Here is an 11,728-nt window from a genome sequence, read left to right on the forward strand (position 1 = left end):
TATTAAAACTCAAGTAGATTTGAATCTTAGAAATTGGAGTTTAAAGGATTATTGAGGGTTTTTAAGATTTGTAGCAATTTACTTGTTAGATTCAGATAAACTTTTGTATAGTAGTAGCATACTTAATTTGTAACAGTTTAAAAAAATTGAAAGCAATTGAATGGTGAAATCAAAAGATATTAATGTTGAAAAATTGGCATTAAGGTTGGAAAAGAAAACTAGCCAAAATCCAAACAGATAATGAGGTTTATCTTCCATTTATTAAATTTAATCATCTTCAAATTTATTGTACTTTTTGTCAACTAATAAATTAAAACATGTAGAAATTTTGAATCAAAAGCAATGATTAAATTATTAGTTTTTGAGGTTTTAATATAACTTAAGATTTGGTGAAGGTTTAGCTAGGATTATTTAGAATTTAATTAAGATGTAATTAGAATTTGATTAGAATTTTTTAAAAATTTAGTTAAGATTTAAAATTTAATATTTTATTAGGATTTTTTAGAATTAGTTTAAAATTAAAGATTTTATTAGAATATGATTAATATTTGATTAGGATTTTATTGAAATTTAATTAAAATTTAATTAAAGTCTATTAAAGATTATATAAGGTTTATTTGGAATTGATTAGAAAGTGACAAGATATATCTAAGATTTTTTTTCAGGTTGATAGGATGAACTAGGATAATTGGGAGTTTAATTAGGTTGTTTAAGGTTGCTAGAAGATATTTCTAAACATTATTTTGGGTTATTTTGGATTGTAAATCAAACTTCAAATTAAATTCAAATCCTTCTATAATCAAATGTCTAGAGCATTCTAATGTTAATTTTCACATAATATGACAATGCAATGAGTTTTAAATCTCTTATTAAGTAAGAATAGACTTAATATTAATAAAAAGGACTATGCTTATATTGTGGAAAATCTTAGCATACTACTCAGCATTGTTCTAAGAAGCAATATAATCTTAAAATAAAGAATATAGCTATTAAAGAATATAATATGTTAAAAAATAAATTTATCCAACATCAAGCAACTAGAATCTTGTATAATACCTAGTGAAGGTTTTATTCTCTGTTCAAAATCTCCTCCTTATTTTACAATAGATGTTTGTTTAGGATATAAAAATCATAAAATATTTATCTTACTAGATTTAAAAGTTTTAATTTTTATTTGAATGAAGAATTTGTTAAAAGACATAGAATATATTTAGTAAAGAAAATTAAACATGTATATATAGAAGTCAAAGATGTTCATTTACTATCTTTTAAAGATGTTATCTATAAAATCTTTCATATAAATGTAATAATAAATGATCATAATAGCTTTGTGATATTTATTATAATTTGATCTTTGTTTAATCCTATCATATTAGATTCTTAGTTACTAAAAAAAATATATTTCTTATAAAAATTAGATTTCTTATAGTCTTGATTTTTTTTCAAATATAATTAAATTTCTTCTTAATAAAATAGAAAATCTTTAGTTTTGTAGAACTAAATTCTTATTGATAAGTATAAAAAAATTTCATACCTACTGCAAAAAAAGGGTTATTTTTTGTTTTTTATGCCACACCCATTTCTAATAGAAAAATAAATTTAAGTGGCATTCTCAGCCCATATGAAGATTATTAAGATGTTTTTTGACAAGAAGAATGTCAATATTCTTCCAAAGTATTGCCTTTATAACTATGCAATTGATTTTTAAGAAGAAACTTAAATACCATTTGGACCAATTTACAATTTTTTACAAAATCAATTGCTTAAATTCAAGGAATATATTTAAAACAAAATTAGACTATTTCAAAAAACCTAAGACCTTTCTAATCCTTGGCAATATAAAGCATCATCACAAAATAAGACAAAATAAATTAGAACAATAGTAAACAAAATTAAATAGAATAAGACATGAAAGTCAAAATTGATCAAACGGAAATAGAATAAAATAGAACTAAATAAAAAGATGCAAACCAAATTTTACTAAGAAAAAGGATCCAAAGCCATACCTAATCAAATCCTCCAAAAGGCCCTAGCCATTCCTATTTATACCTTGTTCTATTACCTTAGACTTTCTAGAATGTTTCTAAGTGATGGATCCTACCTAGATAACCGCCTTAAATTTCTTTTTTGGAGGATTCTATAGTGGATCCTATCTAAATAACTATCCTAAGCCTTTTTTAAAAGGTTCCATGATTAGCCCTTCTTAAATAACCACCTTGATTTCTTTCTAAAATGGTCGTTGGTGGATCATATCTAGTTCTCTAATATAATTCCAATTCTAGAAACTTCTATGGTTCTAACTATCAATACGATTATTTTATCTATACCATATTACAATTAATCCTCTTTTACTAATGCGAAACATCCTTGTTTCACTCCTATTGGTATTTCCAAATTGTTTCTTAGCAATAGATGATGTTTCATGTAGGTTCTCACATTGCATCATGAATGGGATAACCTTTCCAAAGAACTTTGTATTGAAGTTGTGGACATCTATTGCCATGGCAAAAGTAGTGATGCTCTAAAATGTTGTCAATTTCATATTTTTGTTCATCATCAACTACAACTGATAGTGGTGGTGGTTGGTGTCGATCCAGAAAGTGCTTTGGCTTGGTATGAAATTCCTTCAGTTGCAAAATAAGAAAAACTAGATGGACCTGAATATGTGGTGGAAGCTCAAGGTTGTATGCAACATCAAAAATCATTGCAGAAATGCAAAAAGGTCCAAGCCTCGAAGGTGCTAGTTGTAAGCAAACTCTAAGGGCATCAAGTATTTATTCCAATCATTATGATGAACCACTACAAATGTACACAAGATATCTTCTAATAAGATCTTAGAGGATATATTTATCCATCTGTTTGGAGGTGGAAGGCTGTAGACATGGCAAGTCATGTGTTTAGTGGCTTGAACAAGGCTTACTAAAAACTTCTCGGAAAGTGTGGATTCTGATCTGAAATAATTATATGAGATAATCCATAGTGACAGAAGATGGTATCAAAGAAGACTTATATAAGTATTGGAGTATTAATATCCAAGTATACCACAGCCAAGTGAAGTTGCTTTCAGAGTCAATCCCCAAAGATAAAAATTGTGATATGATTATGAGGCATCTGCAGCAAACATATAATGAGATCCATAGTCACATCCTCTCAACATGCCGTAGGTAGCAAAATTGGCTACAATAGTCCAAGAGATGCTACATTGCATGCTTTATTCCATTGACATGACTTGTAGGAGTGTACAAAGGCTCGAACATCACAATCCAAACCTACCTAAAACCATGTCTTTGAGATTTGTTCTAGAGGCTTCTTTCATTTTTGATGTTCAGATATTAGAATGTCATATCTTTCTTAAAGTATAGATATCCAAAATTTAACATTATTGGATATATAAATTTACTTCTTAAAATAGAGTATGCTATTATAAGACTATAATATTATATATTTTCTACCTTTAGCCAATCACTAACTATCTTAAAATAAGCATCCTAATATGTAGCTTCCTTCCATTCTGACTCATTAATTAGATTTGAAATGACACTACTAATGGTAGTGATTTCTACCATGTCTCTTAATTTATCTTTCAAGTCTAGTCTCCATGATAAGTTGTCTAATACAATATATTATCATCCTTGCTTGTACTCAAGCTAGATATCAAAAAGTTACAATTACTCTTCTCAAAAATGATGTTGTAATTTTATGTTTTCCAAATGCAAATCATATAGCAAGTATTAATGGTCAGTCCAAACAATCATTGGCTTCTCGAATAGATAGTATTGCCACACTTTTGTGGCGTGTATAATCACTAATTATTCTCGATTACATAAAACGTATTACAATAATAAAATAAGTTACCTTATAGAGGATATTAACTTAGGTAAGTTGCTAGTGGTCAAAGGTTTGACTCTTGGTATATGGTAAGGGCATCCAATGGATATAGGACGAAGTCATGGACCAAGACTCAAAGTCAAAAGAATAAAGTATTAACAAGGAAATATCCAAAGATTAAATATGAGTCATTAGTATGTGTCATAGGATACCTTCGAGGCTCGTGAGATGCCAAAAGGAACTTAGGGCCACGTGTGTAAAAGTCAAAGAGTGGAAGTTGTCTTTTAGGGCAGCAACCACTATCTATAAGTAATGGATATAGGAAGCAAGAGACATCTTATTCCATACTCTCTTTATGTGCAACCTTGTTGATGCTAAGTGTTGTGTCTTTAAAGTTCTTGTTCTTCAATAGGTTATGGGCCCACTCACCTTTACTTGTGAGTTTTGAAGTACTTTAAAGTCTTTCTTGGTTGTGAGGAATAAATCTTATGGTTGTTGCTGAAGTTTGAGTTTGCTCTCTTCTAACCCTTCTTATGCATCTAGTTGTTGATGTAGTTTTTGCTCTTACTTATTGTTAAGTGCATTGATAGTCTTGGTTGTTGTTAGATTCCATTTAATGATGTTTTAGAACTTGAGTATTGTATTTCTTTGTTGAGTTTTATCATTGGTGCTCTAACTTTGTGCTTTCATATACTTAACTTCATAAGAGATTCTCATATTATTATAAGAAGTATTTTGTATGGTTACAGGGGAGATTGAAGAGTAGCAAAGCTTATACAAGAGGTTAAGATAGAGTATAAGACTTGTGAGAAGTCTTATATGTGAAGTTGAGAGTGATACAAGAATGAAATCACTTGTATAATTACAAAGAGGGCATTCTGGGTTTCTAAGGCAGCAACACCTTGTTGTTGATTTTGATAGTTCTATCTTTTTTTTTTCTTGATTTTCTTTCACACATCCCTTCCCTAGACATGGCTTCAAGTAAAGGTGGAAGCTTGAGAGTGATTGAAAAGTTTAGAGGTAACAACTTTTACCATTGGAAGAAGAAAATGGAACTTTTTATTGGCTTCATTGGACCTTTGGGACATTGTTGATGAAAGTGAAGACCCTCCAAGTGAAAATGCTGATATCAAGGTGAAGAAGGAGTATAAACGTCATGAAAGGAAGGCTTTTGGGATGATTGCAACAAACCTTGATGATGCTAACTTTTCATATGTTATAGCTTGCAATGGACCAGCGGAAGCATAGAAGACTCTTTGCAACATCTATGAGAGTAGAAACCTTGCCAACATCCTTTGGACAAGGAAGAAGTTCTTGACAATAAAGATGGAAGAAGGAGATGACCTCATGGCTCATGTTAATAAGGTAAAAGCACTTGCTAACCAACTAGCAGTTGACAAACCAGTTGATGATAAGGATATTGTATTGACATTGCTCATGAGCCTTCCCGAATCCTACAACTACCTCATTGTGGCATTGGAATCCATCAACATGAAGGAGCTTACCATGAACTATGTGACATCAAGACTTGTCCATGAAGTAACTAAGAGGAAAGAAAAGGAGCTTGAAAGTGATGATTTGGCTCTATTTTCAAGACAAGGCAAAGGTAGCTATTCTCACCAACGTGATAATTCAAAAAGCAACATGAGGAATTGCTATATTTGTAGAAAAATAAGTCATTTTGCTAGAAATTGTTACAAGGCCAAGAAAGGAGATAGAGAGAATGTAAACAATGTTAGTGATAGTTTTGGTGGATATGAGTATGCTTTCATAGCAAGGCAAGGAGCCTCCATGGTTGCTATTTTGAAGTAGATTATAGATTCAGGTGCTACTAAGCACATGACTTCATACAAGTATTTATTTAACACTTATGAAGAAATTCTAATAATAAAAGTGTGGTTGGGAGACAATGGCATGGTGCAAGCCATTGGAATTGGCTCCATTGTCGTGGAGATTGTTGTGAAGGACCAAATCAAGAGGATCACATTGAAGGAAGTTTTACATGTTCCAAAAATAAAGAAGAACCTCATTTCGGTGAACAAACTTGTATCACATGGTTATAAGGTTCAATTTGATATGAATGGATGTTTTATTAAGACATTGGATGGCCAACATATTGCCAAAGGCCTTAGAGATGGAAATCTCTACTTCATCAATTGCAAGAAGGTGAATAGAGTTGAAGTGGTGGCATTTACTGATTTTCTATAAAATCAAGACAAGTTTGGTATTTGGCATCAACGACTTAGTCATTTGAATGCCAAATGCATGAAGGAGCTCCAATCCATAGTAAGTGGCTTAGATCTTGGTCAATTCAGCCACAATACCATGATACTTGCTTGTGAAGGATGTATACAAGGCAAACAACAAAAGACATCATTTCCAAGTGGAGTTGTAACACATGCAACAAAATTGTTGGAGATTGTGCACATTGATGTTTGTAGACCAATGAAGACACCATCAATTGGAAGAGCAAGGTACTTTGTCACATTCATAGATGACTTTTCAAGAAAGGTATGGATTTACATCATTAAAGCTAAAAGTGAATGTTTCTCAAGGTTTAAGGAATTTATGGCTCTTGTAGAGAAACAATGTGAGTGCAAGATCAAAGTGTTGAGAGTGGACAATGGAGGTGAATACATGTCAAAGCATTTTGATGAATTCATAAAGATTCAAGGTATTGCAAGACAAACCTCTACTTCTTACACTCCACAACAAAATGGAGTTGCTGAAAGAACAAATCAGATCATTTGTGGAGATGGCAAGGAGTATGATTCATACACAAAACCTTGGGCATGAATATTGGATGGAAGCTGTAGTAAATGCGGTGTATATAAGGAATAGGTGCCCTACAAGTGCACTTACATCAATGACTCCACAAGAAGTTTGGAATAGAAAGAAACCTTATGTTTCACACATAAGGATTTTTGGATGCATTGCTTATGCAAAGGTACTAGATTGTATGAGGTCCAAACTTGATGCAAAAGGTACAAAATGTATATTTGTTGGATATTGTGAAGGTACCAAATCATATGGGCTAATGTGTTTAGAAACCAAGAAGATCATCAAAAGTCGTAATGTAGAGTTTTTGGAGCATAAGAGTGTTTTTGAGCACTTGAAAGAGTATCCAAGTGGGAGTGAAGGTGTGTTTGTGGACACATCTTCAAGTTCAGCAAAAAAAGAAGAAGAAGAAGAAGATGATGATGACAATGAGGATAGAAGAAATAGAAGTCAAGTTCAAAAGCCAAAGAAGGTAAATCATATTGTACCTTCAATTGCTAGAACCAATAATGAAGACAATGAAGACAATGAAGACATTGAAGGTGATGATGATGATGAAGAATATCAACCTTAGAGTTAGAAAAGATAAGCATTGAGGAAGAAAAAGGATGGAATGCAAGAAGAAGGATCTTCTTCAAATGAAAGGAGATATCCTTTAAGAGAAAGAAAACCATGTGGTAAATAGTGGAAGGACCTCATCTTTCTTCAAGTAAGTGAAGAACATGCCAATGTTGCACTTCTTGCTGATTCATTGAATTTATGTGATGCAATGAAGTCCACGAATGCGTTGAAGTAGGAGAATGCTATGGAAGAAGAGTACAAATTACTCATAGACAATGGAACATGGGAATTGACTCAACTTCCACCAAATCAATCTTCAATTAGTTGTAAGTGGGTGTTTAGAACCAAAAAGGATGCAATGGACAATATTGTGAGATACAAGTCTAGATTGATTGCTAAAGGCTACTCATAAGTTGCTGGTGTGGATTTCAATGAGACATTTGCTTCCGTGGCCAAATTCACGACCATTAGAACCATTGTGGCAATTGGGGCAGCATTAGATTTGGAGATGCATCAAATGGATGTGAAGACGGTTTTTTTGAATGGAAGTTTGGAAGAAGACATCTACATAGAGCAACCTCAAGGATTTGTTGAAGAAGGCAAACAATAACTTGTTTGTAAGTTGAAGAAATCTTTGTATGGATTAAAGCAATCACCAAGGACATGCTACCAATGCTGTCATATTATGTGCTATCTTGCTTGAGAATGCACCGGGCATCTGGCTGTAGAAAATAAAACAATGTTTTGCAAGTATTTAGGTAGGTTAGTGGGTTTCAACCATCTAAATACAAACTATTTTGGATTTCAATGTAAAAGCTTAATCTCAATACAAAGTGCTTAGAAATACTATTTTTAATAACTTCAAGATATTATAAGCACAAAGTCTTTTTTTATTTGTTAATTTTTATTTTATTTTTTATTTTTTATTTTATTTTATTTTATTTTATTTTTAACCCTAACTCTAAACAACGAGCTTCAGCAAGCTGTAATACTCATTCTAATCGTCCGATTGTTATGAATTTCTACCACTAGTATCTTTGCAAGTCTTTTAAATGCTCAAGAAGTTTCAATCCAATCTAACTTATAAGTTCCAAAAAAATGCCATTAATCCATATTGATGTATCTTGATTGCCGCCTAGAAGTCTTCGACTTACCATACCAAAAGTCACCTTATTCTAGCCAATAGATCTCCAAATATTACAAAAATCCTAAACAACCCCAATCTACTAATTTCTGATACCTCTTTACACTAATAGTCAAATATCCTCTATCTGTTTTGTCAGATTCACACAAACTTTTATATGCACTCGGCATACTCAACCCTCTAGATACCTCTAAATTTCAACCGCAAAAGTTTTTCCAATTTCACAAAACAGGCAAAAGTACCAGCCATTACTTTATTGCAAAAAATCCAATTTACCAATACAAACACTGACTTTCAACAACGATTGCCAAAGTTCTCCCAAATCCTATGAAATCCAATTCTATACCTTTCAAAGGAGCTTGAAGCTAGCTCTCCGACCCCAAAAATCTAATCTCCAAATGCCCCTTATCTTATCATCTCCTCTCTTTTAACTCCGTGTAGTCCCCTTTTCTCCCGCCCTGGACTCTAAATTAGAACAGCCGACGACGCTTCCCCGGAATTCTTGTCTCTAAGAGGATCTTTCCACCAAAAGGACATTTCTCCCGAAATGGCATAGAAAATGGAACAGATTAAAATGGAACCAAAGCCTCTATATTCAGGACCTCATTGGGTTGCCCAACCAAGTCAGGTCTCATACTGGGTAAGAAGCCCATACCAAGACTTGGATTGGATGTCCCCGTAATTGGATCAAATTGGCCCTTCACATCAGACTCACCCAAATATTGAATTGGTTCTTTCTCCTTTTGCCGACTCTTGGTAAGAACGGCTCGGACTCATCCCACTTGATTTATCGAAGAATCTTAAGGACCTTGATTTATCTCTTCAATTTTTCCTTGGCTTTGGATTTACTGATCCCGTTTATTGAAATTGGACGGAGCATTACATTGCTGATAAGTATGCCTCATCTGCTTGCCATTCCTACACACTCGCCTGTAATCATCACTGGCTTTGGGATTGGAATATTCACTGGCATAATAACCAACCTAGTTTTCAACGGAAATGACGAAGTGGTCTTCCTGCACCCCATCATGCATATTGGGTGTCTCAATCGGTATATATCTATTAGGCTTGTTCCATATAGGGTTAAAAAATAATCTTGGTTGTTCCGTTGGTATGGAGGGTACTTGGTTCGATGATGCCGGTGGAGTGACATTAACTGACCCTGAATATTGGCATTGGAATGAGACACTGTTTCTAACATCCAAGATGACTAAATATTAATAATATCTTTTTCATTTATATTTTCACCATGTAGTCGTGTTACAACACAACATCCACTCCTTTTGAACATGTGTATCTTTTAGTATGCACCAAATAACCCAGTTGTTGTTTGATTCATAATATGTTCTCCAAGTCTTTGTTTAAATCCTCTTCATCATTTTTGCTATCCATGTCAAATTCATCTTCCTGTTGAAGAATATCTATATCTTCACCAAGGTCTTTTTTATTTATTTCTCTGTATCTTTTGTTAAATATTTTTATTCGCTTCCCTGCAATTGGTATTTTTAACCTTGTTCCATTTAACTCCCGCAATGAATAAGTTGCATTATCATGAACAGTTGTTACCACATACGGTCCAAACCATCGTTTAGAAAACTTCCTTAAAGCACTATGTTGTTTGTCTAAGCTACTATCATAGACCAAAATCCAATCACCTTCTTCAATTGCTTTAGGCCTCAATCGATGCTGCTTATCAAATCATGTCTTATTTTGTAACTTTACTCTTTTTAACCTTTCTAATGTTATTTGCACATCTTCTGATCTTTTCTCTAATTGTTGAATTCTAATAGCTAGAAGTTCTTCTCTTGTCAATCCATCTTCCCATAGTAGTACACTCCAAGTAGGTACTTTTTCTTCAATTGGCATAATTAGTTTTTGGCCTGTTATAAGCTCAATAGGCATATATCCCGTTACTGAGCTATAAGTTGTTCGATCAATCCATAATGCAAATGGCAAAAGTCATGGCCATTCTCTAACCTTCCCATTACAAGCTTTAACTAATGCTTTCACAATCGGTGGGTGACTACGTTCATTTTTTGCATTTCCTTCAGGATTATAAGCAGTAGTTAGTGATAGTTTAATTCCACACCTTTCAAAGAATTTACAAGCTTCTTGTGCATTTAATTCTCCATGATATGCAGTGATTTTTCCTACACATCCGTAGCAGCAAATAACATCTTCAAGCAAAAATCTACAAATTCCTTCCGTAGTTTTTGTTCTCAATGCTCTTCCTTTTACTTGATTTGATAAATCTTTGCGAGCTAAGATCAAATATCTCATTTGTCATAACCCGATTGGCATAATAATCAAATCAACAACCCATTTAAAATGAATAGCTAGAGGATATGTAGGATGAAGACTATTTCGATGTCGTATATTATAATACGCTTGACAAATTTTACATGATTCTACAAATAAGAGCACATCTCAATACATATTTTTTTCACCAATATCATTCTTTAAGCTTAGCAAAAGTAGTCCAAATTCTTCTATGTCATGTCCATAAACTATCATGAAATCCTTTTAATAATTTTTGTTCTCTTCCTTATTGCCTAGCACTCTTTATAGCATTCCAATTTCTTTCTTTAGTCCCTTCCATAAGAATCCTTCTTGAAGCAAAAATCCATATGCTTTTTTTCTTATTTGTTTAAATTTTTCTGTAGACCAATTTTCTTGCTTAGTCAAGGTATTCAAGTAATGACTAATATTCAATAATTCTCCTTCATAATTTTCTTCAAGAAATAGCTTGTCTTCTTTGTTAAGATTTATTACCAAATAAAATTTTGACCCAATATCATCAATGTCTTCAACTATTTCGTCTTCTCTTTCATATCTTACTCGAGATAGCATGTCTGCTACTAAATTGTCCTTTCCAGGAACATACTTAAATTCCAGATTTAATGACTTAATATAAGCAGTCCATCTTAACATTGTAATATCCGACGTTGAAAAATTAGTAATCATTCCAAGTAATGGCAAGCAATCCCTTTCAATTACTACTGCTGTACCAATCAAATAATCCTTTTCAGCTTTCATAGCCGAAACAACTCTCCAAAGTTCTCTTTTGATTTGCAAATATGCATGTTGATGAGTACTTAAAACTTTAGCTCCAAATCGAACTGCAAATTTATTTCCACTGGAATCATCTTGACCCAGAGCCTATGCAATAGCAATAGGACTGGTATCCAGAATAAGAATTACTTGTCTATTACAGTCATAATTAATTTTTCTTAAAATTGGAGGTGTCACCAATAACACTTTTAGCTTTTGCATTACTTCAATATGCTTTCTTTCCCATTTAAATCGATAATCCTTACATAATAATTCATACAATGGATCTGCTATATGAGTATAATAAAGAATCTAAATACAATAAAATACACAAGCCCCTAAAAACCTTCATACTTCCGTTAAAGA

This window comes from Physcomitrium patens, chromosome 1, assembly GCF_059467195.1.
Source record: "Physcomitrium patens ecotype Gransden chromosome 1, ASM5946719v1, whole genome shotgun sequence".
Lineage (NCBI taxonomy): Eukaryota > Viridiplantae > Streptophyta > Bryopsida > Funariales > Funariaceae > Physcomitrium > Physcomitrium patens.